The sequence below is a fragment of the Arachis stenosperma genome, chromosome 10, assembly GCF_014773155.1.
Source record: "Arachis stenosperma cultivar V10309 chromosome 10, arast.V10309.gnm1.PFL2, whole genome shotgun sequence".
Lineage (NCBI taxonomy): Eukaryota > Viridiplantae > Streptophyta > Magnoliopsida > Fabales > Fabaceae > Arachis > Arachis stenosperma.
The window spans coordinates 84207755-84231502 of record NC_080386.1 but is presented as its reverse complement, the minus strand read 5'-3'; the positions used below and the strand labels follow the sequence as shown (position 1 = coordinate 84231502).

General features: G+C 39.8%; 2 non-coding genes across 2 annotated transcripts; both read right to left on the bottom strand.

Moving 5' to 3' along the window:
* Positions 1 to 16073: 16073 nt before the first annotated feature.
* Positions 16074 to 16181, bottom strand: LOC130958498 (small nucleolar RNA R71). The gene has a single exon (XR_009077616.1). It is a non-coding gene; the product is annotated as a small nucleolar RNA R71 (small nucleolar RNA).
* Positions 16182 to 22701: 6520 nt separating this feature from the next.
* Positions 22702 to 22809, bottom strand: LOC130958635 (small nucleolar RNA R71). Its single transcript, XR_009077747.1, has one exon. It is a non-coding gene; the product is annotated as a small nucleolar RNA R71 (small nucleolar RNA).
* Between the last annotated feature and the right edge of the window lie 939 nt (positions 22810 to 23748).

Here is a 23748-nt window from a genome sequence, read left to right as displayed (position 1 = left end):
ACCTATGAACAAGGTGACTGACAACCACTCTTGTTCTACAAGTAACCAAGGCTCTAGTGAATATCTCTTGGATTCTTTAATCGGAATCTTCGTGGTATAGGCAGGACCTGATGGCGGCATTCAAGAGAATCCGGAAGGTCTGAACCTTGTCTGTGGTCTTCTGAGTAGGATTCAATGATTGAATGACTGTGACGTGCTTCAAACTTGTAACCTGCTTGGCGTTAGTGACAGACGCAAAAGAGGGATTCTATTCCAGTAGGAAGCGGGAACCAACCGGTGATTGGCCGTACTGTGACAGAGTGCGTGAGCATTAGCTTTCACTGCGAGGATGGGAGGTAGCCATTGACAACGGTGAAACCCTACACGAGCTTGCCATGGAAAGGAGTAAGAAGGATTGGATGAAGGCATTAGGAAAGCAGAGAGACGGAAGGGAAGGCGTCTTCATTCGCTTGTCTGAAGCTCTCACCAATGATATACATAAGTATCTCTATCTTTATCTTTATGTTATTTTCGTTCATCACCATTATACATTTGAGTCTGCCTGACTGAGATTTACAAGGTGACCATAGCTTGCTTCATACCACCAATCTCCGTGGGATCGACCCTTACTCGCGTAAGGTTTATTACTTGGACGACCCAGTGCACTTGCTGGTTAGTTGTGCGAAGTTGTGTTTATGCCATGGTATTGAGCACCAAGTCTTTGGGGCCATTACTAGGGATTGTTTATGTTTTGAAAAGTATTGATCACAATTTCGTGCACCAGCGTTTAACGCCAGAAAGGGGCACCAGACTGGCGTTAAACGCCAGAAAAGGGCAAGAACCTGGCGTTAAACGCCAGAAATGGGCACCAGCCCGGCGTTTAACGCCAGATTTGGCACAAAACGTGTTTTTGCATGCCATTTGGTGCAGGGATGACTTTTCCTTGACACCTCAGGATCTGTGGACCCCACAGGATCCCCACCAACCCACCACTCTCTCATCTTCTTTACCCATTTACCCTTCACCTATCAAATCCCATCTTTCTCTTCACCACTCATATCCATCCTTCATAAAACCCCACCTACCTCACCTTTCAAATTCAAACCACTTTCCCTCCCAAACCCACCCATACATGACCGAACCATGAGCCCCCCTCTCCTATATAAACCCTTCTTCACCCCTTCATTTTCACACAACCTAAACACCACTTCTCCCCCTCTTTGGCCGAACACAAAGCCATTCCCTTCTTCCTCATTTCTTCTTCTTCTACTCTCTTCTATCTTCTTTTGCTCGAGGACGAGCAAACCTTTTAAGTTTGGTGTGGCAAAAGCATTGTTTTTTGTTCTTCCATAACCATTTATGGCATCCAAGGCCGGAGAAACCTCTAGAAAGAGGAAAGGGAAGGCAAAAGCTTCCACCTCCGAGTCATGGGAGATGGAAAGATTCATCTTAAGGGTGCATCAAGACCACTTCTATGAAGTTGTGGCCTTGAAGAAGGTGATCCCCGAGGTCCCTTTTTCACTCAAAAAGAGTGAATATCCGGAGATCCAACATGAGATCCGAAGAAGAGGTTGGGAAGTTCTTACCAACCCCATTCAACAAGTCGGAATCTTAATGGTTCAAGAGTTCTATGCCAATGCATGGATCACCAAGAACCATGATCAAAGTGTGAACCCGGATCCAAAGAATTGGCTTACTATGGTTCGGGGGAAATACTTGGATTTTAGTCCGGAAAATGTAAGGTTGGCATTCAACGTGCCTATGATGCAAGGAGATTAACATCCTTACACTAGAAGGGTCAACTTTGATCAAAGGTTGGACCAAGTCCTCACTGACATTTGTGAAGAGGGCGCCCAATGGAAGAGAGATTCAAGAGGGAAGCCGGTTCAATTAAGAAGGCATGACCTCAAACCCGTGGCTAGAGGATGGTTGGAGTTTATCCAACGCTCAATCATCCCCACTAGCAACCGGTCCGAAGTTACTCTAGACCGGGCCATCATGATTCATAGCATCATGATTGGAGAAGAAGTGGAAGTTCATGAGGTTATAGCCCAAGAACTATATAAGGTGGCGGACAAGTCCTCTACCTTGGCAAGGTTAGCCTTTCCTCATCTCATTTGTCACCTCTGTTATTCAGTTGGAGTGGACATAGAAGGAGACATCCTTATTGATGAGGACAAGCCCATCACTAAGAGAAGGATGGAGCAAACAAGAGACCCCTCTCATCATGAGATCCCTGAGATGCCTCAAGGGATGCACTTTCCTCCACAAGACTATTGGGAGCAAATTAACACCTCCCTAAGAGAATTGAGTTCCAACATGGGACAACTAAGGGTGGAGCACCAAGAACACTCCATTCTCCTCCATGAAATTAGATAAGATCAAAGAATCATGAGAGAGGAGCAACAAAGACAAGGAAGAGACATTGAGGAGCTCAAGCACTCCATAAGACCTTCAAGAGGAAGAACAAGCCGCCATCACTAAGGTGGACCCGTTCTTTAATCTCCTTGTTCTTTGTTTTTCTATTTTTCGAATTTTAGTGCTTATGTTTATCTATGTTTGTGTCTTGTGATCATTAGTATCTAAGTGTCTATGCCTTAAAGTTATGAATGTCCTATGAATCCATCACCTCTCTTAAATTAACAATGTTCTTAATTGAAAAGGAGAAGAATTGCATGAATTTTGAATTTTATAACAGATTAATTATATTGATGTGGTGGCAATACTTTTGTTCTCTGAATGTATGCTTAAACAGTGCATATGTCTTTTGAATTTGTGGTTCATGAATGTTGGCTCTTGAAAGAATGATGAAAAAGGAGACATGTTACTGAGGATCTGAAAAATCATAAAAATGATTCTTGAAGCAAGAAAAAGCAGTGAATACAAAAAAAAAAAAAGAGAAAAACGAAAAAAAAAAGGAAAAAAAAAAAGAGAAAAAGAAAAAGAAAGAAAAAGAAAGAAATAAAGTGTGATCCAAGGCAAAAAGAGTGTGCTTAAGAACCCTGGACACCTCTAATTGGGAACTCTAGCAAAGCTGAGTCACAATCTGAAAAGGTTCACCCAATTATGTGTCTGTGGCATGTATGTATCCGGTGGTAATACTGGAAGACAGAGTGCTTTGGGCCACGGCCAAGACTCAATAAGTAGCTGTGTTCAAGAATCATCATACTTAACTAGGAGAATCAATAACATTATCTGGATTCTGAGTTCCTAAAGAAGCCAATCATTCTGAATTTCAAAGGATAAAGTGAGATGCCAAAACTGTTCAGAGGCAAAAAGCTAAAAGCCCCGCTCATCTAATTAATACTGATCTTCATAGATGTTTTTGGAGTTCATTGCATATTCTCTTTTTTTTATCTTATTTGATTTTCAGTTGCTTGGGGACAAGCAACAATTTAAGTTTGGTGTTGTGATGAGCGGATAATTTGTACGCTTTTTGGCATTATTTTTAGTATGTTTTTATTAGTTTTAGTTGAGTTCTTAGTATATTTTTATTAGTTTTTAGTTAAAATTCACTTTTCTGGACTTTACTATGAGTTTGTGTGTTTTTCTGTGATTTCAGGTATTTTCTGGCTGAAATTGAGGGACCTGAGCAAAAATCTGATTCAGAGACTGAAAAGGACTGCAGATGCTGTTGGATTCTGACCTCCCTGCACTCGAAGTGGATTTTCTGGAGCTACAGAAGCCCAATTGGCGCGCTCTCAACGGCGTTGGAAAGTAGACATCCTGGGCTTTCCAGCAATATATGATAGTCTATACTTTGCCCAAGATTTGATGGCCCAAACCGGCATTCAAAGTCACCCTTAGAATTCCCAGCGTTAAACGCCGGAACTGGCACCTAAATGGGAGTTAAACGCCCAAACTGGCATAAAAGCTGGCGTTTAACTCCAAGAAGAGTCTCTACACGAAAAATGCTTCATTGCTCAGCCCAAGCACACACCAAGTGGGCCCGGAAGTGGATTTTTATGACATTTACTCATCTTTGTAATTCTTAAGCTATTAGTTTCCTATAAGTAGGACCTTTGACTATTGTATTTTTCATCTTCGGACATCTAGTTCTTAGATCAGACCTTGGTTCTTCTGGTTCCCTCTTTGGGACCGAAACCAATGATCACTCTTGTTCTTATGTATTTTCAACGGTGGAGTTTCTACACACCATAGATTAAGGTGTGGAGCTCTGCTGTACCTCGAGTATTAATGCAATTACTATTGTTCTTCTATTCAACTCCGCTTGTTCTTTGTCCAAGATATCACTTGTTCTTCAACTTGATGAATGTGATGATCCGTGACACTCATCATCATTCTCACTCATGAACAAAGTGACTGACAACCACTCTTGTTCTACAAGCATTCGAGGCTCTAGTGAATATCTCTTGGATTCCTGATACACGATGCATGGTTGATCGCCTGACAACCGAGTGCTCGCCTGACAAACGAGCCAGCCATTCTGTGAGATCAGAGTCTTCGTGGTATAGGCAAGAACTGATGGCGGCATTCAAGAGAATCCGGAAGGTCTAACCTTGTCTGTGGTATTCTGAGTAGGATTCAATGATTGAATGACTGTGACGTGCTTCAAACTCCTGAAGGCGGGGCGTTAGTGACAAACGCAAAAGAATCACTGGATTCTATTCCGGCCTGATTGAGAACCGACAGATGGATAGCCGTGCCGTGATAGGGTGCGTTGAACATTTCCAATGAGAGGATGGGAGGTAGCCACTGACAACGGTGAAACCCTTGCATAAGCTTGCCATGGAAAGGAGTAAGAAGGATTGGATGAAGACAGTAGGAAAGCAGAGAGACGGAAGGGAAAGCATCTTCATACGCTTATCTGAAGCTCTCACCAATGATATACATAAGTATCTCTATCTTTATCTTTATGTTTTATTCATCATCTATACCCATTTGAGTCTGCCTGACTGAGATTTACAAGGTGACCATAGCTTGCTTCATACCAACAATCTCCGTGGGATCGACCCTTACTCACGTAAGGTATTACTTGGACGACCCAGTGCACTTGCTGGTTAGTTGTGCAAAGTTGTGTAGTGATCACAATTTCGCGCACCAACACCCTTTTCATGATAGTTATCTCTTGATAAGCCTACTTGGTTAGAGTAATGACTTCCCTCCTAAGAAACTACAATTGTAGGGCAACCGTACCAATTTTGGAGACTTTTGATGCTAAGCTTGTTTGAAGAATGTAATTGGAACATGGATTTTGAGTCAAGAACACAAGTAAGTGAGTTTTGAGCTTTATTGCATGGCTGCATTTTCTAGCCACTTATCTTCCTTCTTGTGTGCATTATTCTCTCTCTATGATTGTGATCCTTAATTTGTTTGACTCTATATGTCAATTTTTGTATGTATAAATGCATGTATATGATTGAGGCCATCAATTCACTTAGCCACTTATCCAAATGGTCTTACTCTATAACAACCTTTGTAACCAACTTTGAGCCCATGTCTAACCCACTCATTCTTAATTTTAGCACATTACAAGCCAAAAGCAAAAAACCATGAATGTCCCTATTTGAATCTTTGATTAGCTTAGGCTAGAGTGTGTGTGTCATTCAAGTGTGGGAAACTGAGGGAGGGGACATTGGTTGAGGTAAGAGCGTGTTGTTGTGTGTGTTGAAATATTGGAAAGTGGATACATACTCATGTGTTGATTAAAAATGTGGACCGTATGCATTGACAAGAAAAAAAACAAAAAGAAGAAGAAAAATTATAAATGATGAAAAAAAGAGAAAAAAAAGAGAAAGAAAAAAAAAGGGGACAAAAATGCCCCAAAGTAAGACTCAATATTAATCAATGCATATGTGTAGTAATCAAAAGTGAATGCATGAGTATGTGAAAGAGTGAGAAATGGGTAGTTAGGCTAGTACATAATTGTATAGGACGATATATAGGTTAGGTGGGAAGCTTAAGTTAATCAAAGGATTCAAATTTTAGTCCAGTTAGTCCAATATATAACCTACCTTGACCCTAACCCCATTACAACCTAAAGAAAGACCTCGTGATATGTGTATACATGCATAGAACAATTGTTGATTGTTAGGGGAAGAACAAATTTTGGAAAAGTATGAAGTATAGGAGAATTGAGTGATTAACCCTATGCACCGAGCGAATAGAGTGCAAACACCTCCGGTGAGGGTTTGAAGCTCAATTCCTTGTTCTCGGATCTCGCGAGCGTTCTTCATGCAAGTTGTGCACATTTCACTTTGATGATTAAAAATTGGTAGAGCCCATGCATTGCCAATCATCTTGCCCTATGTGCTTCTCTATATGTTCTAGGAAGATTGAATTACTTTTGACCAAGTAGATAGTAGCATCCATCTTAGTTGCATTCATGTAAGTAGGATGCATCTCATGAATCTCATTCTTTTATGATTCTTTGGTCTTTCACTTTCCCTTAGCATGAGGACATGCTATAGCTTAAGTGTGGGGAGGTTGATAAACCCTATTTTTAGGGTTTATCTTGTATAGATTTTGAGGGTTTTATCAATGATCTTTCACACTTATTCATATAAAAATGCATGATTTTGTGTTCCTCTCTCAATTTTGCCTCATGGATGAAAACATGCTTCTTTTGCATTGCATTAGATATATTTTAATCCTTCTCTATTACCATTCGATGCCGTGATCCGTGCGTTAAGTGATTTCAGAGTTTATAGGGCTAGGATGGCTTGGAGGAGAGGATAGAAGCATGCATAAAGGGAAGGAGCATGAAAATTGGATCTTTGGAATACTGAGCAAGGACGCGCACACGCACCTGGCACGCATGCGTGGATGCACGCCACTGTGACTAGCGCGAGGGAGCCGAAGCAAGGAGCCAATGTATTTAGCGGCTGAGCCAGAACCTCAAGGGCCGCACCCGCCTATGTTATGCCTGTTCGTGGATCACAAAAGCCCCAAGGGCACGTACGCGTACTGTGCGCGTACGCGCCGATGGCCGCACGTGATTTTTAAAGAGAAAATGTGACCAGCGATTTCAGGCAGTTACCAACCCTATTTTGGGGTAGAGTTCTGGCTGGAAAGCATAAGAAGACCAAGGATTGAAGGGCTTGGGATCCATTCACTCATTAGAGAAATTTTTTAGATATTTCAATTAGTTAGTTACATTTTTGTAGAGAGATAAGCTCTAACCTCTCTCTAGGATTTCATTCTCCATTGCAATTCTCCTTTGATTTCTTGGTGAGATCAATTGCTAATTCACTTTTGCTTTGATACAAGTTGTAGATCTACCCTTCTCATATTCTCAATTTGTGTTCTTTTGATTCATTCACTCAAGATCTATGAATTCCTTGTTATTTTGATTTGGATCAATGAATTGAGGTATTTTCATGTTCATCAATTGTAATTGTTTGATTGTTGATTATTACTTGAGATAGATAGTTTGAATTCAATTCCTTTCTTTCAATTTCATAATGTCTTCTATGAATGCTCACCAAATGTTTGATGAAATGATAACCCTAGCTATGGAGTAGTGGATTTCAATTATTGATTGAGAATTGAGAATTGCTAATTGGCTTGGAGTGCACTAAAGCTAGACTTCCCAAGGGTTAGGCTAGGACTTGTGACTCAAGTTAGTTACTTTCACTTGACTTTTCTCCATCATTAGGGGTTAACTAATTGAAGCAACACTCAATTGTTATCACAATTGAAGGAAACTATAATGATGGAACTTCCAATGCTCACCCTTGGCCAAGGCTTTTATCTTGATTGATTGTTGTTTACTTTTTGTTAGCTTACATTCTCATACCAACTCTCAAAAATCACAAAAGACTTCCTAATCAATAATGTGCATTCTAAGGCAATTTCTAGGGAGGACGACTCAGGACTAATACTCTCGATTATAGATTTTAGAATTCTTTGATGCAGAATTTGCGTGTCGGTTAGACTATACTCACGATTGGATTTATTACTAGTTTCTATACCGACATAAAAATAACGTTCATCACATATGTATGCATGCATAGAATAATTGTTGATTGTTAGAGGAAAAACAAATTTTGGAAAGCGTGAGTAGAGGAGAATTGAGTGGTCAACCCTACACACTGATAAACCCCAATTTTGTGATTTATCTTGTGCTTAATTTAGGGGATTTTATCACCTTTTTTCACATTTATTCAATGAAATAGCATGGTTTTGTAATTCTCCCTTAATTTGTGCTTAAGTGTGAAAACATACTTTTTAGGCCTTTAATTTCTAATTTTAATTCACTTTTGATTCCACTAGATGCCTTGATGTGTTTGTTAGAGAATTCAGGTTGAAAAGACTAGGAATGGATCAAAGGAGTGAAGAGAAAAGCATGCAAAGTAGAGAACTCATGGAAAATCAAGGATTTGGAGTATATTCACCGACGCGCACGCGCAACATACGCGCACGCACAACATACGCGCACGTGTGGAAGATGACATTGCATGGCGACGCGTACGCGTGCACTATGCATACGTGTGGATAGCGAATTGCCAAGTGACCACGTGTACGCGTCGATGCTCGCATGTGACCTCATTAAAGTGAAAATGTTGGAGGCAATTTCTGAGCTTCCCAGGCCCAAATCCAACTTATTTTTGAGAGTATTTCATGCAGAATTCAAGCTTGGGCAAGGGTGGAGCACTTAATTGTAGGATTGGCATCATGTAGGTTAGTTTCTAGAGAGAGAAGCTCCCTCTTCTCTCTAGAATTAAGGTTCTTAGGGTTATTCTCATCTTAGATCTAGGTCTAATTTCTTGATTTTCATCTTGTTTTCCTTACAATTTCTTGCTTCTACTCTTTCACTCTCATAGTTTGTAGTGTTAATTTCTCTTTTATGCCTCTTTTATGTTTATAAATGCTCATGTTGGATTTCGATCTACTTTAATGCAATTTCATGTTTAATGTTCCTTTATTGTTGAATTGAGCTATTGATTTTACTTTTCTTGCAATGTGTAGTTGTAGAATTTATCTTTCCTAGCAATTTAATATTCATGAGCGGATAATTTATACGCTTTTTGGCATTATTTTTAGGTAGTTTTTAATATAATTTAGTTAGTTTTTAGTATATTTTTATTAGTTTTTATGCAAAATTCACATTTTTGGACTTTATTATGAGTTTGTGTGTTTTTCTAAGATTTCAGGTATTTTATGGCTGAAATTGAGGGACCTGAGCAAAAATCAAATTCAGAGGCTTAAAAAGGACTGCAAATGTTGTTGGATTCTGACTTCCCTGCACTCGAAATGGATTTTCTGGAGCTACAGAAGCTCAATTGGACGCTCTTAATTGAGTTAGAAATTAGACATCTTGGGCTTTCTAGCAATGTATAATAGTTCATACTTTGCCTGAGATTTGATGGCCCAAACTGGCGTTCCAGTTCAGCATAAAAATTTTGGCGTAAAACGCCCAAACTGGCATAAAAGCTGGAGTTAAATGCCCAAACTGGCACCAGAGCTGGCGTTTAACTCCAAGAGAAGCCTATGCATGTGAAAGCTTCAATACTCAGCCCAAGCACACACCAAGTGGGGCCCAGAAATGGATTTCTGCACCATTTTCTTATTTCTGTAAACCCTAAGTTACTAGTTCTCTATAAATAGGACCTTTTACTATTGTATTTTCATTCTTTGGATCATCTTTGATCTTGGGATCAGGTCTTTGAACCCTTTCTATTGTTTCATGTTATTTGGGAGGCATGGCCATGCCTAGACCTTGTTCTTATGTATTTTCAATGGTGGAGTTTCTACACACCATAGATTAAGATGTGGAGCTCTGCTGTTCCTCATGAATCAATGCAATTAATATTGTTTCCTATTCAATTCAAGCTTATTCCTCTTCTAAGATATTCACTCATACTTCAACCTGGTGAATGTGATGATCTGTGACACTCATCATCATCCTCCCTTATGAACGCGTGCTTGACAACCACCTCCGTTCTATCTGCGAGAGCTTGAGTGTGTATCTCTTGGCCTCCTGGTTCACGACTCATGGATGCCTCTCCTGATAACAGAGCTTCCATTCTGTGCAATCAGAGTCTTCGTGGTATAAGCTAGAATCACATGGGCAGCATTCTTCAGATCCGAAAAGTCTAAACCTTGTTTGTGGTATTACAAGTAGGATCTGGGATGGGATGACTGTGACGAGCTTCAAATTCACGAGTGTTGGGCGTAGTGACAATGTACAAAAGGATCAATGGATCTTATTCCGACATTATCGAGAACCGACAGATGATTAGCCATGCGGGAAACCATAGAGGACCATTTTCACTGAGAGGATGGATGGTAGCCATTGACAACGGTGATCCACCTACATATAGCTTGCCATGGAAAGGAGTATGAATGATTGGATGAAGGCAATAGGAAAGCAGAGGCTCAGAGGGAACAAAGCATCTTCATACGCTTATCTGAAATTCCCACCAATGAATTGCATAAGTATTTCTATCCTATTTTCTGCTCTATTTCGTCTTTTAATTATCAAAACCCCATAACCATTTAAATCTGCCTGACTGAGATTTACAAGATGACCATAGCTTGCTTTACGCCGACAATCTCCGTGGGATTGACCCTTACTCACGTAAGGCATTACTTGGACGACCCAGTGCACTTGATGGTCAGCTGCATGAAGTTGTTTATCACGATTTCGTGTACCAGGTTTTTGGCGTCATTGCCGGGGATTGTTCGAGTTTGGACAACTGACGGTTCATCTTATTGCTTTGATTAGGTAATTTTCTTTTTATTTTCTTCTTCAGAATTTTTAAGAGCGAATTCTAGAGTTTCAGATGATGCTTTTATCATCACAGGAGCTAGTTGATTCCCATCAAATTGGCTATCGTATGTAATGTCCTACTGAAGCTTGGTTGACCATGTCTAATCTTTTTAGACTGAAGCTTTAGACTAACATTGCATGATTCTTGGAATTCTTATTAAAAATTTTGAGTTTCTTATTTTTTTTTTCAAAAAAATTTTTTCACAAAATTACAAAAAATAAAAAAAATTTATAAAATCATAAAAATAAAAAATATTGTGTTTCTTGTTTGAGACTAGTGTCAATTTTTAAGTTTGGTGTCAATTGCATGCATTTTTCGAAAACTCATGCATTGTGTTCTTCATTGATCTTCAAGTTGTTCTTGATGATCTTCCTTGTTCTAATCTTTAAATTCTTCTGTTTTGTGTCTTTTGTTGTTTTTCATATGCATTATCAAATTGTTATTGTCTCTAGTATGAAAGTTTCTAAGTTTGGTGTCTTGCATGTTTTTCTTTTCTTAAAAATTTTCAAAAAAAAATTATGTCTTTTCAAGTCAATAATGCAGAGAATTGAAGATTTAGAACATACAGTAGAGGAATCACAGAGAAAAAGTTGGGCGTTTAAAACGCCCAGTGAAGAAGGAAATCTGGCGTTTAAACGCCAGCCAGGATACCTGGTTGGGCGTTTAACGCCTAAAAAGGTAGACAAGTGGGCGTTTAACGCCAGGATAGCACCAAGGAGGAGATTTTATTTTCAAATCATATCTTTTTCAATTTTTCAAGTTTTAAAATTAATTTTTCAAAATTTTATCTTTTTCATATCCTCTCCTATCAATCATATCTTTTTCATAATTAAATCTTTTACATTTTTTCTTTTAAGATTTTCGAAAATCCTTGTTAACAATTAATGTTGTGATTCAAAAATTTCAAGTTTGTTACTTTCTTGTTAAGAAGGTTCAATATTTGAATATTAGAATTATACCCTTTAATTTCTTGTTAGTCAAGTCATCAATTTTAAAAATCAAATCTTTCTCAACCATATATTTTCAATCATATCTTTTTAAAAAATAAAATTTTCTTCAATCATATCTTTTCAATCACATCTTTTCAAAATCATATCTTTTTAAAATCAAATTTTTTTTGAATCATTTCTCTTTTAATTTGATTTCAAACTTTCTTTTTCTAACTTCTTATCTTTTTTAAAATTGTTTTCAAATCTTTTTCAACTAATCACTATTTCTTATCTTTTTCGAAAATCACTAACCACTTTTTCAAAAATCTTTTTAATTTTTGAAAACTCCATCTCTCATCTCTTTCTATTTAAAGACTAACACTTCTCCTCTATTAGCAATTCGGACTCTATCCCTCTTAATAAGTTCAAATTCTCTACCTCATCCTTCTATTCTTCTTTTCCTCTAACACATCAATGAATCTCTATATTGTGACATAGAGGATTCCATACTTTCTTGTTTTCTTCTCTTTCATATGAGTAGGAACAAAGATAAAGGCTTTCTTGTTAACACTGATCCTGAACCTGAAAGAACTCTGAAGAGGAAGCTAAGAGAAGCTAAAGCATGACTCTCTAGAGAGGACCTGACAGAAATTTTTGAAAAAGAAGAAGACATGGCAGCCGAAAATAACAACAATGCCAGCAATGCAAGGAAGGTTCTTGGTGACTTTACTGCACCTACTCCCGATGATGAGCGGATAATTTGTACCCTTTTTGGCATTGTTTTTAGTATGTTTTTAGTATGATCTAGTTAGTTTTTAGTATATTTTTAGTAGTTTTTAGTTAAAATTCACTTTTCTGGACTTTACTATGAGTTTGTGTGTTTTTCTGTGATTTCAGGTATTTTCTGGCTGAAATTGAGGGACCTGAGCAAAAATCTGATTCAGAGACCGAAAAGGACTGCAGATGCTGTTGGATTCTGACCTCCCTGCACTCGAAGTGGATTTTCTGGAGCTACAGAAGCCCAATTGGCGCGATCTCAACGGCGTTAGAAAGTAGACATCCTGGGCTTTCCAGCAATATATGATAGTCCATACTTTGCCCAAGATTTGATGGCCCAAACCGGCGTTCAAAGTCACCTCAAGAAATTCCAGCGTTAAACGCCGGAACTGGCACCTAGATGGGAGTTAAACGCCCAAACTGGCATAAAAGCTGGCGTTTAACTCCAAGAAGAGTCTTTACACGAAAATGCTTCATTGATCAGCCCAAGCACACACTAAGTGGGCCCGGAAGTGGATTTTTATGTCATTTACTCATCTTTGTACACCTTAGGCTACTAGTTTCCTATAAGTAGGACCTTTTACTATTGTATTTTCATCTTTTGATCACTTTAGATCTCTAGACCATCTTTGGACATCTAGTTCTTAGATCATTTGGGGGCTGGCCTCATGGCCATGCCTAGACCTTGTTCTTATGTATTTTCAACGGTGGAGTTTCTACACACCATAGATTAAGGTGTGGAGCTCTGCTGTACCTCGAGTATTAATGCAATTACTATTGTTCTTCTATTCAATTCCGCTTGTTCTTTGTCCAAGATATCACTTGTTCTTCAACTTGATGAATGTGATGATCCGTGACACTCATCATCATTCTCACTTATGAACAAAGTGACTGACAACCACTCTTGTTCTACAAGCATACGAGGCTCTAGTGAATATCTCTTGGATTCTTTAACCGGAATCTTCGTGGTATAGGCGAGAACTGATGGCGGCATTCAAGAGAATCCGGAAGGTCTAACCTTGTCTGTGGTATTCTGAGTAGGATTCAATGATTGAATGACTGTGACGTGCTTTAAACTCCTAGCAGGTGGGGCGTTAGTGACAGACGCAAAAGAATCGCTGGATTCTATTCCGGCCTGACCGAGAACCGACAGCTGATTAGCCATATGCTGTGACAGAGCATAGGAACATTTTCACTGAGAGGATGGGGGGTAGCCACTGACAACGGTGAAACCCTTGCATAAGCTTGCCATGGAAAGGAGTAAGAAGGATTGGATGAAGACAGTAGGAAAGCAGAGAGACGGAAGGGAAGGCATCTTCATACGCTTATCTGAAGTTCTCACCAATGATATACATAAGTATCTCTATCTTTATCTTTATGCTTTATTCATCATCTATACCCATTTGAGTCTGCCTGACTGAGATTTACAAGGTGACCATAGCTTGCTTCATACCAACAATCTCCGTGGGATCGACCCTTACTCGCGTAAGGTTTATTACTTGGACGACCCAGTGCACTTGCTGGTTAGTTGTGCGAAGTTGTAGTGATCACAATTTCACGCACCAAGTTTTTGGCGCCATTGCCGGGGAATTAAATGTCCTAACTACGGTTTCACATTTGTTCCCTGCAATAATAGTGCCAAGTTTTGATCCGGCAACAACACCAAGTTTTTGGCGCCGTTGCCGGGGATTGTTCTTGTGTATAGACAACTGACGGTTCATCTTGTTGCTTAGATTAGGTATTTTTCTTCAGAGTTCTTAAGAATGAATTCTAGAGTTTCATGATGATCTGCTGAAATCTGGCTGGCTGAGAAGCCATGTCTAATCTTATTGGACCGAGGTTTCAACTGATCATCACAATAGCTTGTTGATTTCCATCAATCTTGCCATTGGAGCAATGATCTGCTAAGGCTTGGCTGGCCATTGGCCATGTCTAGTGTTTTGGACCGAAGCTTTCTTTGAAAGCTTGGCTGGCTGTGAAGCCATGTCTAATTCCTGGACCGGAGTCTTAGACTAACATTGCAATGATTCCTGGAATCCAAATTGAGAATTCTGAAACCTTTATTTTCTATTTTCATATGATTTTCGAAAAAAGCACAAAAAATTTATAAAAATCATAAAAAACAAAAAATATTTTATGTTTCTTGTTTGAGTCTAGTGTCTAATTTTAAGTTTGGTGTCTTGCATGCCTTGTTTATTTGATCTTGGTTCTATTTTCAAGTCAATAGTACAGGGAACTGAAGATTCAGAACATGCAGCAGAGGAATTACACAGAAAAAGCTGGGCGTTCAAAACGCCCAGTGAAGAAGGACAGACTGGCGTTTAAACGCCAGCCAGGGTACCTGGTTGGGCGTTTAACGCCCAAAAAGGTAGCATTTTGGGCGTTAAACACCAGAATGGATACCATTCTGGGCGTTTAACGCCAGGATGGCAAAAGGGGGAAGATTTTGTTTTCAAATCAATTTTTTTTCAAGTTTTCAAAGTTTTTCAAAACCAAATCTTTTTCAAATCATATCTTTTCAATCAAATGTTTTCAAAATCAATTTCTTTCCTTTTTCAAATATACTTACTAACAATTAATGATTTGATTGAACATTTTAAGTATGTAGCCTTTTCTATTGAGAAAGGTTCAATGTTTGAATCATATCTTTTCATGTTAGGCAAGTCATTAATTTTTAAAATCAAATCTTTTTAAATTGTTTTCAAAATCATATCTTTTCAATCATATCTTTTTAAAACCATAACTTTTCAATCATATCTTTGTAATCACATTTTTTTTAAAATAGTTTTCAAATCATATCTTTTTGATTTCTAATTTCAAGAATCTTTTTCAAAAAAATTACTTGATTTTTTTCCCACTCTTGGTTTTCGAAAATTAATTAAAGTTTTTCAAAAATGTTTTCAAAATACTTCACTTGATTTTCGAAAATTTCTTCCTCTCTTCCCACATCCTTCTATTTATGGAGTACCACTCCTTCTCAATGCACAATTCGAACTCTATCTAATTAAGTTCGAATTCTCTACTTCTTCCTTCTATTTTTCTGTACCTCTGACACCTCAAGGAATCTCTATACTGTGACATAGAGGATTCCATATTTTCTTGTTCTCTTCTCTTTCATATGAGCAGGAACAAAGACAAAGGCATTCTTGTTGAAGCTGACCCTGAACCTGAAAGGACCTTTAAGCGAAAGCTAAGAGAAGCTAAGGCACAACTCTCTGTTGAGGACCTGACCGAATTCTTCAAGGAAGAAGAACCCATGGCAGCCGAAAATAACAATAATGCAAGGAAGGTGCTGGGTGACTTTACTGCACCTACTCCTGACTTCTATGGGAGAAGCATCTCTATCCCTGCCATTGGAGCAAACAACTTTGAGCTTAAGCCTCAATTAGTTTCTCTAATGCAACAGAATTGCAAGTTCCATGGACTTCCATTGGAAGATCCTCATCAGTTCTTAGCTGAATTCTTGCAAATCTGTGACACAGTCAAGACTAATGGGGTTGACCCTGAGGTCTACAGACTGATGCTATTCCCTTTTGCTGTAAGAGATAGAGCTAGGACATGGTTGGACTCACAACCTAAAGAAAGCCTGGACTCTTGGGAAAAGCTAGTCAATGCCTTCTTGGCAAAGTTCTTTCCACCTCAAAAATTGAGTAAGCTTAGAGTGGAAGTCCAAACCTTCAGACAGAAGGATGGAGAATCCCTCTATGAAGCTTGGGAAAGATACAAACAATTGATCAGAAAATGTCCTTCAGACATGCTTTCTGAATGGAGCATCATAGGTATTTTCTATGATGGTCTCTCTGAACTATCCAAGATGTCTTTGGATAGCTCTGCTGGAGGATCTCTTCATCTGAAGAAGACCCCTACAGAAGCTCAAGAGCTAATTGAAATGGTTGCAAATAACCAATTCATGTACACTTCTGAAAGGAATCCTGTGAACAATGGGACAAGTCAGAAGAAAGGAGTTCTTGAGATTAATGCTCTGAATGCCATACTGGCTCAGAATAAGATATTGACTCAACAAGTCAATTTGATTTCTCAAAGTCTGTCTGAAATGCAAAATGCACCAAGCAGTACTAAGGATGCTTCATCTGAAGAAGAAGCTTATGATCCTGAGAACCCTTCAATGGAAGAGGTGAATTACCTAGGAGAACCCTATGGAAACACCTATAATTCTTCATGGAGAAATCACCCAAATTTCTCATGGAAGAATCAAGAGAGACCTCAACAAGGTTTCAACAACAATAATGGTGGAAGAAACAGGTTTAGCAATGGCAAGCCTTTTCCATCATCTTCTCAGCAACAGACAGAGAATTCTAAGCAGAACCCCTCTGACTTAGCAACCATGGTCTCTGATCTAATCAAAACCACTCAAAGTTTCATGACTGAAACAAGGTCCTCCATTAGAAATTTGGAGGCATAAGTGGGACAGCTAAGCAAGAAAGTTATTGAACTCCCTCCAAGTACTCTTCCAAGCAACACAGAAGAAAATCCAAAAGGAGAGTGCAAGGCCATCAACATGGCCGAATTTGGAGAGGAAGGAGAGGAAGTGAACGCCACTGAGGAAGACCTCAATGGGCATGCACCAACCTCCAATGAGTTCCCTAATGAGGAACCATGGGAATCTGAGGCTCAAAATAAGACCATAGAGATTCCATTGGACTTACTTCTGCCTTTCATGAGCTCTGATGAGTATTCCTCCTCTGAAGAGGATGAGTATGTCACTGAAGAGCAAGTTGCTAAATACCTTGGAGCAATCATGAAGCTAAATGACAAGTTATTTGGAAATGAGACTTGGGAGGATGAACCTCCTTTGCTCACCAAAGAACTGGATGACTTGTCTAGGCAGAAATTACCTCAAAAGAGACAAGATCCTGGGAAGTTTTCAGTACCTTGTACCATAGGCACCATGACCTTCAAGAAGGCTCTGTGTGACTTAGGGTCAAGTGTAAACCTCATGCCTCACTCTGTAATGGAGAAGCTAAGGATCTTTGAGGTACAAGCTGCAAGAATCTCACTAGAGATGGCAGACAACTCAAGAAAACAAGCTCATGGACTTGTAGAGGATGTTCTGGTGAAGATTGAGGACCATTACATCCCTACTGATTTCATAGTCCTAGAGACTGGGAAGTGCATGGATGAATCTATCATCCTTGGCAGACCCTTCCTAGCCACAGCAAAGGCTGTGATTGATGTTGATGGAGGTGAACTGATCATTCAAGTGAATGAAGAATCCTTTGTGCTTAAGGCTCAAGGATATCCCTCTGTCACCATGGAGAGGAAGCATGAAGAGCTTCTCTCAAAACAGAGTCAAGCAGAGCCCCCACAGTCAAACTCTAAGTTTGGTGTTGGGAGGCCACAACCAAACTCTAAGTTTGGTGTTGAACCCCCACATTCAAACTCTAAGTTTGGTGTTGGGAGGTTCCAACATTGCTCTGAGTATCTGTGAGGCTCCATGAGAGCCCTCTGTCAAGCTACTGACATTAAAGAAGCGCTTGTTGGGAGGCAACCCAATGATTATATTTTATATATTTTCTTTTGTTATTTTATGTTTTTTGTAGGTTGATGATCATAAGAAGACACAAAATCAATTGAAAAAGCAAAACAGAATGAAAAACAGGAAAAAAAACAGCACACCCTGGAGGAAGAACCCACTGGCGTTTAAACGCCAGTGAGGCTAGCAGTTGGGCGTTTAACGCCCAGTCTGGCACCATTCTGGGCGTTTAACGCCAGAAAAGGGCACCAGACTGGCGTTAAACGCCAGAAAAGGGCAAGAACCTGGCGTTAAACGCCAGGAATGGGCACCAGCCCGGCGTTTAACGCCAGAAATGGCTCAAAACGTGATTTTGAATGCCATTTGGTGCAGGGATGACTTTTCCTTGACACCACAGGATCTGTGGACCCCACAGGATCCCCACCAACCCCACCACTCTCTCTTCTTCACCCATTCACCAATCACCTCAATACCTCTTCCCCAAAAAACCCCTCACCTATCAAATCCCATCTTTCTCTTCACCACTCACATCCATCATTCATAAAACCCCACCAACCTCACCCTTCAAATTCAAACCACTTTCCCTCCCAAACCCACCCATAATGGCCGAACCCCATCTCCCCCCTCTCCTATATAAACCCTTCTTCACCCCTTCATTTTCATACAACCTAAACACCACTTCTCCCCCTCTTTGGCCGAATACAACACCATCACCCTTCTTCCTCATTTCTTCTTCTTCTACTCTCTTCTTTCTTCTTTTGCTCGAGGACGAGCAAACCTTTTAAGTTTGGTGTGGTAAAAGCATTGCTTTTTGTTTTTCCATAACCATTTATGGCATCTAAGGCCGGAGAAACCTCTAGAAAGAGGAAAGGGAAGGCAAAAGCTTCTACCTCCGAGTCATGGGAGATGGAGAGATTCATCTCAAGGGTGCATCAAGACCACTTCTATGAAGTTGTGGCCTTGAAGAAGGTGATCCCCGAGGTCCCTTTTTCACTCAAAAAGGGTGAATATCCGAAGATCCGACATGAGATCCGAAGAAGAGGTTGGGAAGTCCTTACCAACCCCATTCAACAAATCGGAATCTTGATGGTTCAAGAGTTCTATGCCAATGCATGGATCACCAAGAACCATGATCAAAGTGTGAACCCGGATCCAAAGAATTATCTTACTATGGTTCGGGGGAATTACTGGGATTTTAGTCCAGAAAGTGTAAGGTTGGCGTTCAATTTGCCCATGATGCTAGGGGATGAACATCCTTACACTAGAAGGGTCAATTTTGATCAAAGGTTGGACCAAGTCCTAACAGTCATATGTGAAGAGGGCGCACAATGGAAGAGAGATTCAAGAGGGAAGCCGGTTCAATTGAGAAGGCATGACCTCAAACCCGTGGCTAGAGGATGGTTGGAGTTTATCCAACGCTCAATCATTCCCACTAGCAACCGGTCCGAAGTTACTATAGACCGGGCCATCATGATTCATAGCATCATGATTGGAGAAGAAGTGGAAGTTCATGAGGTTATAGCCCAAGAACTTTATAAGGTGGCGGACAAGTCCTCTACCTTAGCAAGGTTAGCCTTTCCTCATCTCATTTGTCACCTCTGTTATTCAGTTGGAGTTGACATAGAAGGAGATATCCCCATTGATGAGGACAAGCCCATTACTAAGAAAAGGATGGAGCAAACAAGAGACCCCTCTCATCATGAGATCCCTGAGATACCTCAAGGGATGCACTTTCCTCCACAAAACTATTGGGAGCAAATTAACACCTCCCTAGGAGAATTGAGTTCCAACGTGGGACAACTAAGGGTGGAGCATCAAGAACATTCCATCCTCCTCCATGAAATTAGAGAAGATCAAAGAATCATGAGAGAGGAGCAACAAAGACAAGGAAGAGACATTGAGGAGCTCAAGCACTCCATAAGACCTTCAAGAGGAAGAACAAGCCGCCCTCACTAAGGTGGACCCGTTCTTTAATCTCCTTGTTCTTTATTTTCTTGGTTTTTCGAAAATTTATGCTTTATGTTTGTCCATGTTTGTGTCTTATGATCATTAGTGTCTATGCCTTAAAGTTATGAATGTCCTATGAATCCATCACCTTTCTTAAACAAATGTTCTTAATTGAAAAAGAAAAGAATTGCATGAATTTTGAATTTTATAGCAGTTTAACTATTTTGATGTGGTGGCAACACTTTTGTTTTCTGAATGTATGCTTAAATAGTGCATATGTCTTTTGAATTTGTGATTCATGAATGTTGGCTCTTGAAAGAATGATGAAAAAGGAGACATGTTACTGAGGATCTGAAAAATCATAAAAATGATTCTTGAAGCAAGAAAAAGCAGTGAATACAAAAAAAAAAGACAAAACGAAAAAAAAGAAAGAGAAAAAGAAAGAAAAAGAAAGAAATAAAGTTGTGATCCAAGGCAATAAGAGTGTGCTTAAGAACCCTGGACACCTCTAATTGGGGACTCTAGCAAAGCTGAGTCACAATCTGAAAAGGTTCACCCAATTATGTGTCTGTGGCATGTATGTATCCGGTGGTAATACTGGAAGACAGAGTGCTTTGGGCCACGGCCAAGACTCATGAAGTAGCTGTGTTCAAGAATCATCATACTTAACTAGGAGAATCAATAACACTATCTGGATTCTGAGTTCCTAAAGAAGCCAATCATTCTGAATTCCAAAGGATAAAGTGAGATGCCAAAACTGTTCAGAGGCAAAAAGCTAAAAGCCCCGCTCATCTAATTAATACTGATCTTCATAGATGTTTTTGGAGTTCATTGCATATTCTCTTCTTTTTATCCTATTTGATCTTCAGTTGCTTGGGGACAAGCAACAATTTAAGTTTGGTGTTGTGATGAGCGGATAATTTGTACCCTTTTTGGCATTATTTTTAGTATGTTTTTAGTATGATCTAGTTAGTTTTTAGTATATTTTTAGTAGTTTTTAGTTAAAATTCACTTTTCTGGACTTTACTATGAGTTTGTGTGTTTTTCTGTGATTTCAGGTATTTTCTGGCTGAAATTGAGGGACCTGAGCAAAAATCTGATTCAGAGACCGAAAAGGACTGCAGATGCTGTTGGATTCTGACCTCCCTGCACTCGAAGTGGATTTTCTGGCGCTACAGAAGCCCAATTGGCGCGCTCTCAACGGCGTTGGAAAGTGGACATCCTGGGCTTTCCAGCAATATATGATAGTCCATACTTTGCCCAAGATTTGATGGCCCAAACCGGCGTTCAAAGTCACCTCAAGAAATTCCAGCGTTAAACGCCGGAACTGGCACCTAGATGGGAGTTAAACGCCCAAACTGGCATAAAAGCTGGCGTTTAACTCCAAGAAGAGTCTCTACACAAAAATGCTTCATTGCTCAGCCCAAGCACACACCAAGTGGGCCCGGAAGTGGATTTTTATGTCATTTACTCATCTTTGTACACCTTAGGCTACTAGTTTCCTATAAGTAGGACCTTTTACTATTGTATTTTCATCTTTTGATCACTTTAGATCTCTAGACCATCTTTGGACATCTAGTTCTTAGATCATTTGGGGGCTGGCCTCATGGCCATGCCTAGACCTTGTTCTTATGTATTTTCAACGGTGGAGTTTCTACACACCATAGATTAAGGTGTGGAGCTCTGCTGTACCTCGAGTATTAATGCAATTACTATTGTTCTTCTATTCAATTCCGCTTGTTCTTTGTCCAAGATATCACTTGTTCTTCAACTTGATGAATGTGATGATCCGTGACACTCATCATCATTCTCACTTATGAACAAAGTGACTGACAACCACTCTTGTTCTACAAGAATACGAGGCTCTAGTGAATATCTCTTGGATTCTTTAACCGGAATCTTCGTGGTATAGGCGAGAACTGATGGCGGCATTCAAGAGAATCCGGAAGGTCTAACCTTGTCTGTGGTATTCTGAGTAGGATTCAATGATTGAATGACTGTGACGTGCTTCAAACTCCTAGCAGGCGGGGCGTTAGTGACAGACGCAAAAGAATCGCTGGATTCTATTCCGGCCTGACCGAGAACCGACAGCTGATTAGCCATATGCTGTGACAGAGCATAGGAACATTTTCACTGAGAGGATGGGAGGTAGCCACTGACAACGGTGAAACCCTTGCATAAGCTTGCCATGGAAAGGAGTAAGAATGATTGGATGAAGACAGTAGGAAAGCAGAGAGACGGAAGGGAAGGCATCTTCATACGCTTATCTGAAGTTCTCACCAATGATATACATAAGTATCTCTATCTTTATCTTTATGCTTTATTCATCATCTATACCCATTTGAGTCTGCCTGACTGAGATTTACAAGGTGACCATAGCTTGCTTCATACCAACAATCTCCGTGGGATCGACCCTTACTCGCATAAGGTTTATTACTTGGACGACCCAATGCACTTGCTGGTTAGTTGTGCGAAGTTGTAGTGATCACAATTTTGCGCACCACCCGACTTCAATGGGAGAAGCATCTCTATTCCTGTCATTAGAGCAAACAACTTTGAGCTTAAGCCTCAATTAGTTTTTCTGATGCAACAGAATTGCAAGTTTCATGGACTTCCATTGGAAGATCCTCATCAGTTCTTGGCTGAATTTTTGCAAATCTGTGACACTGTTAAGACCAATGGAGTTGATCCCGAGGTCTACAGACTTATGCTTTTTCCTTTTGCTGTAAGAGATAGAGCTAGTATATGGTTGAACTCACAACCTAGAGACAGCCTGAACTCTTGGGAGAAGCTAGTCAATTCCTTCTTAGCTAAATTCTTTCCACCATAAAAGATGAGTAAGCTTAGAGTGGAAGTTCAAACCTTCAAACAGAAGGAAGGTGAATCCCTCTATGAAGCTTGGGAAAGATACAAGCAATTAATCAGAAGGTGTCCCTCTGACATGCTTTCAGAATGGAGCATCATAGGTATCTTCTATGATGGTCTGTTTGAGTTATCCAAGATGTCATTGGACCATTCTACAGGTGGATCTATTAATCTGAAGAAAACGCCTGCAGAAGCTTCGGAACTCATTAAAATGGTTGCAAATAACCAGTTCATGTACACTTCAGAAAGAAATCCTATGAATAATGGGACAACTCAGAAGAAGGGAGTTCTTGAGATTGATACTCTGAATTCCATATTGGCTCAGAACAAAATATTGACTCAGCAAGTCAATATGATTTCTCAGAATCTGACTGGATTGCAAGTTGCATCCGGCATTGCTAAAGAAGCCTCCTCTGAAGGAGAAGCTTATGACCCTGAGAATCCTGCAATGAAAGAGGTGAATTACATGGGAGAACCCTATGGAATCACCTACAATTCTTTATGGAGGAATCACCCAAATTTCTCATGGAAGGATCAACAAAAGCTTCAACAAGGCTTCCATAATAATAATGGTAGGAGAAATAGGTTTGGCAATAGCAAACCTTTCCCATCATCTTCTCAGCAACAGACAGAGAACTCTGAGTAGAATTGATATGACTTAGCAACCATAGTCTCTGATCTATCTAAGACCACACTAAGTTTCATGAATGAAAAAAGATCTTCCATTAGAAATTTGGAGGCACAAGTAGGTCAGCTGAGTAAGAGAGTTACTGAAACTCCTCTTAGAACTCTCCCAAGCAATATAGAAAAAATTCCCAAGAGAGAGTGTAAGGCCGTAACCACGTCCAACATGGCCGAACCTGTGGAGGAGGGAAAGGCAGTGATTCCCAGTGAAAAAGACCTCATAGGACGTCCACTGACCACTAGGGAGTTCTCCTCTGAGGAACCAAGGGAATCTGAGGCTCATACAGAGACCATAGAGATTCCATTGAACCTACTTCTACCATTCATGAGCTCTGAT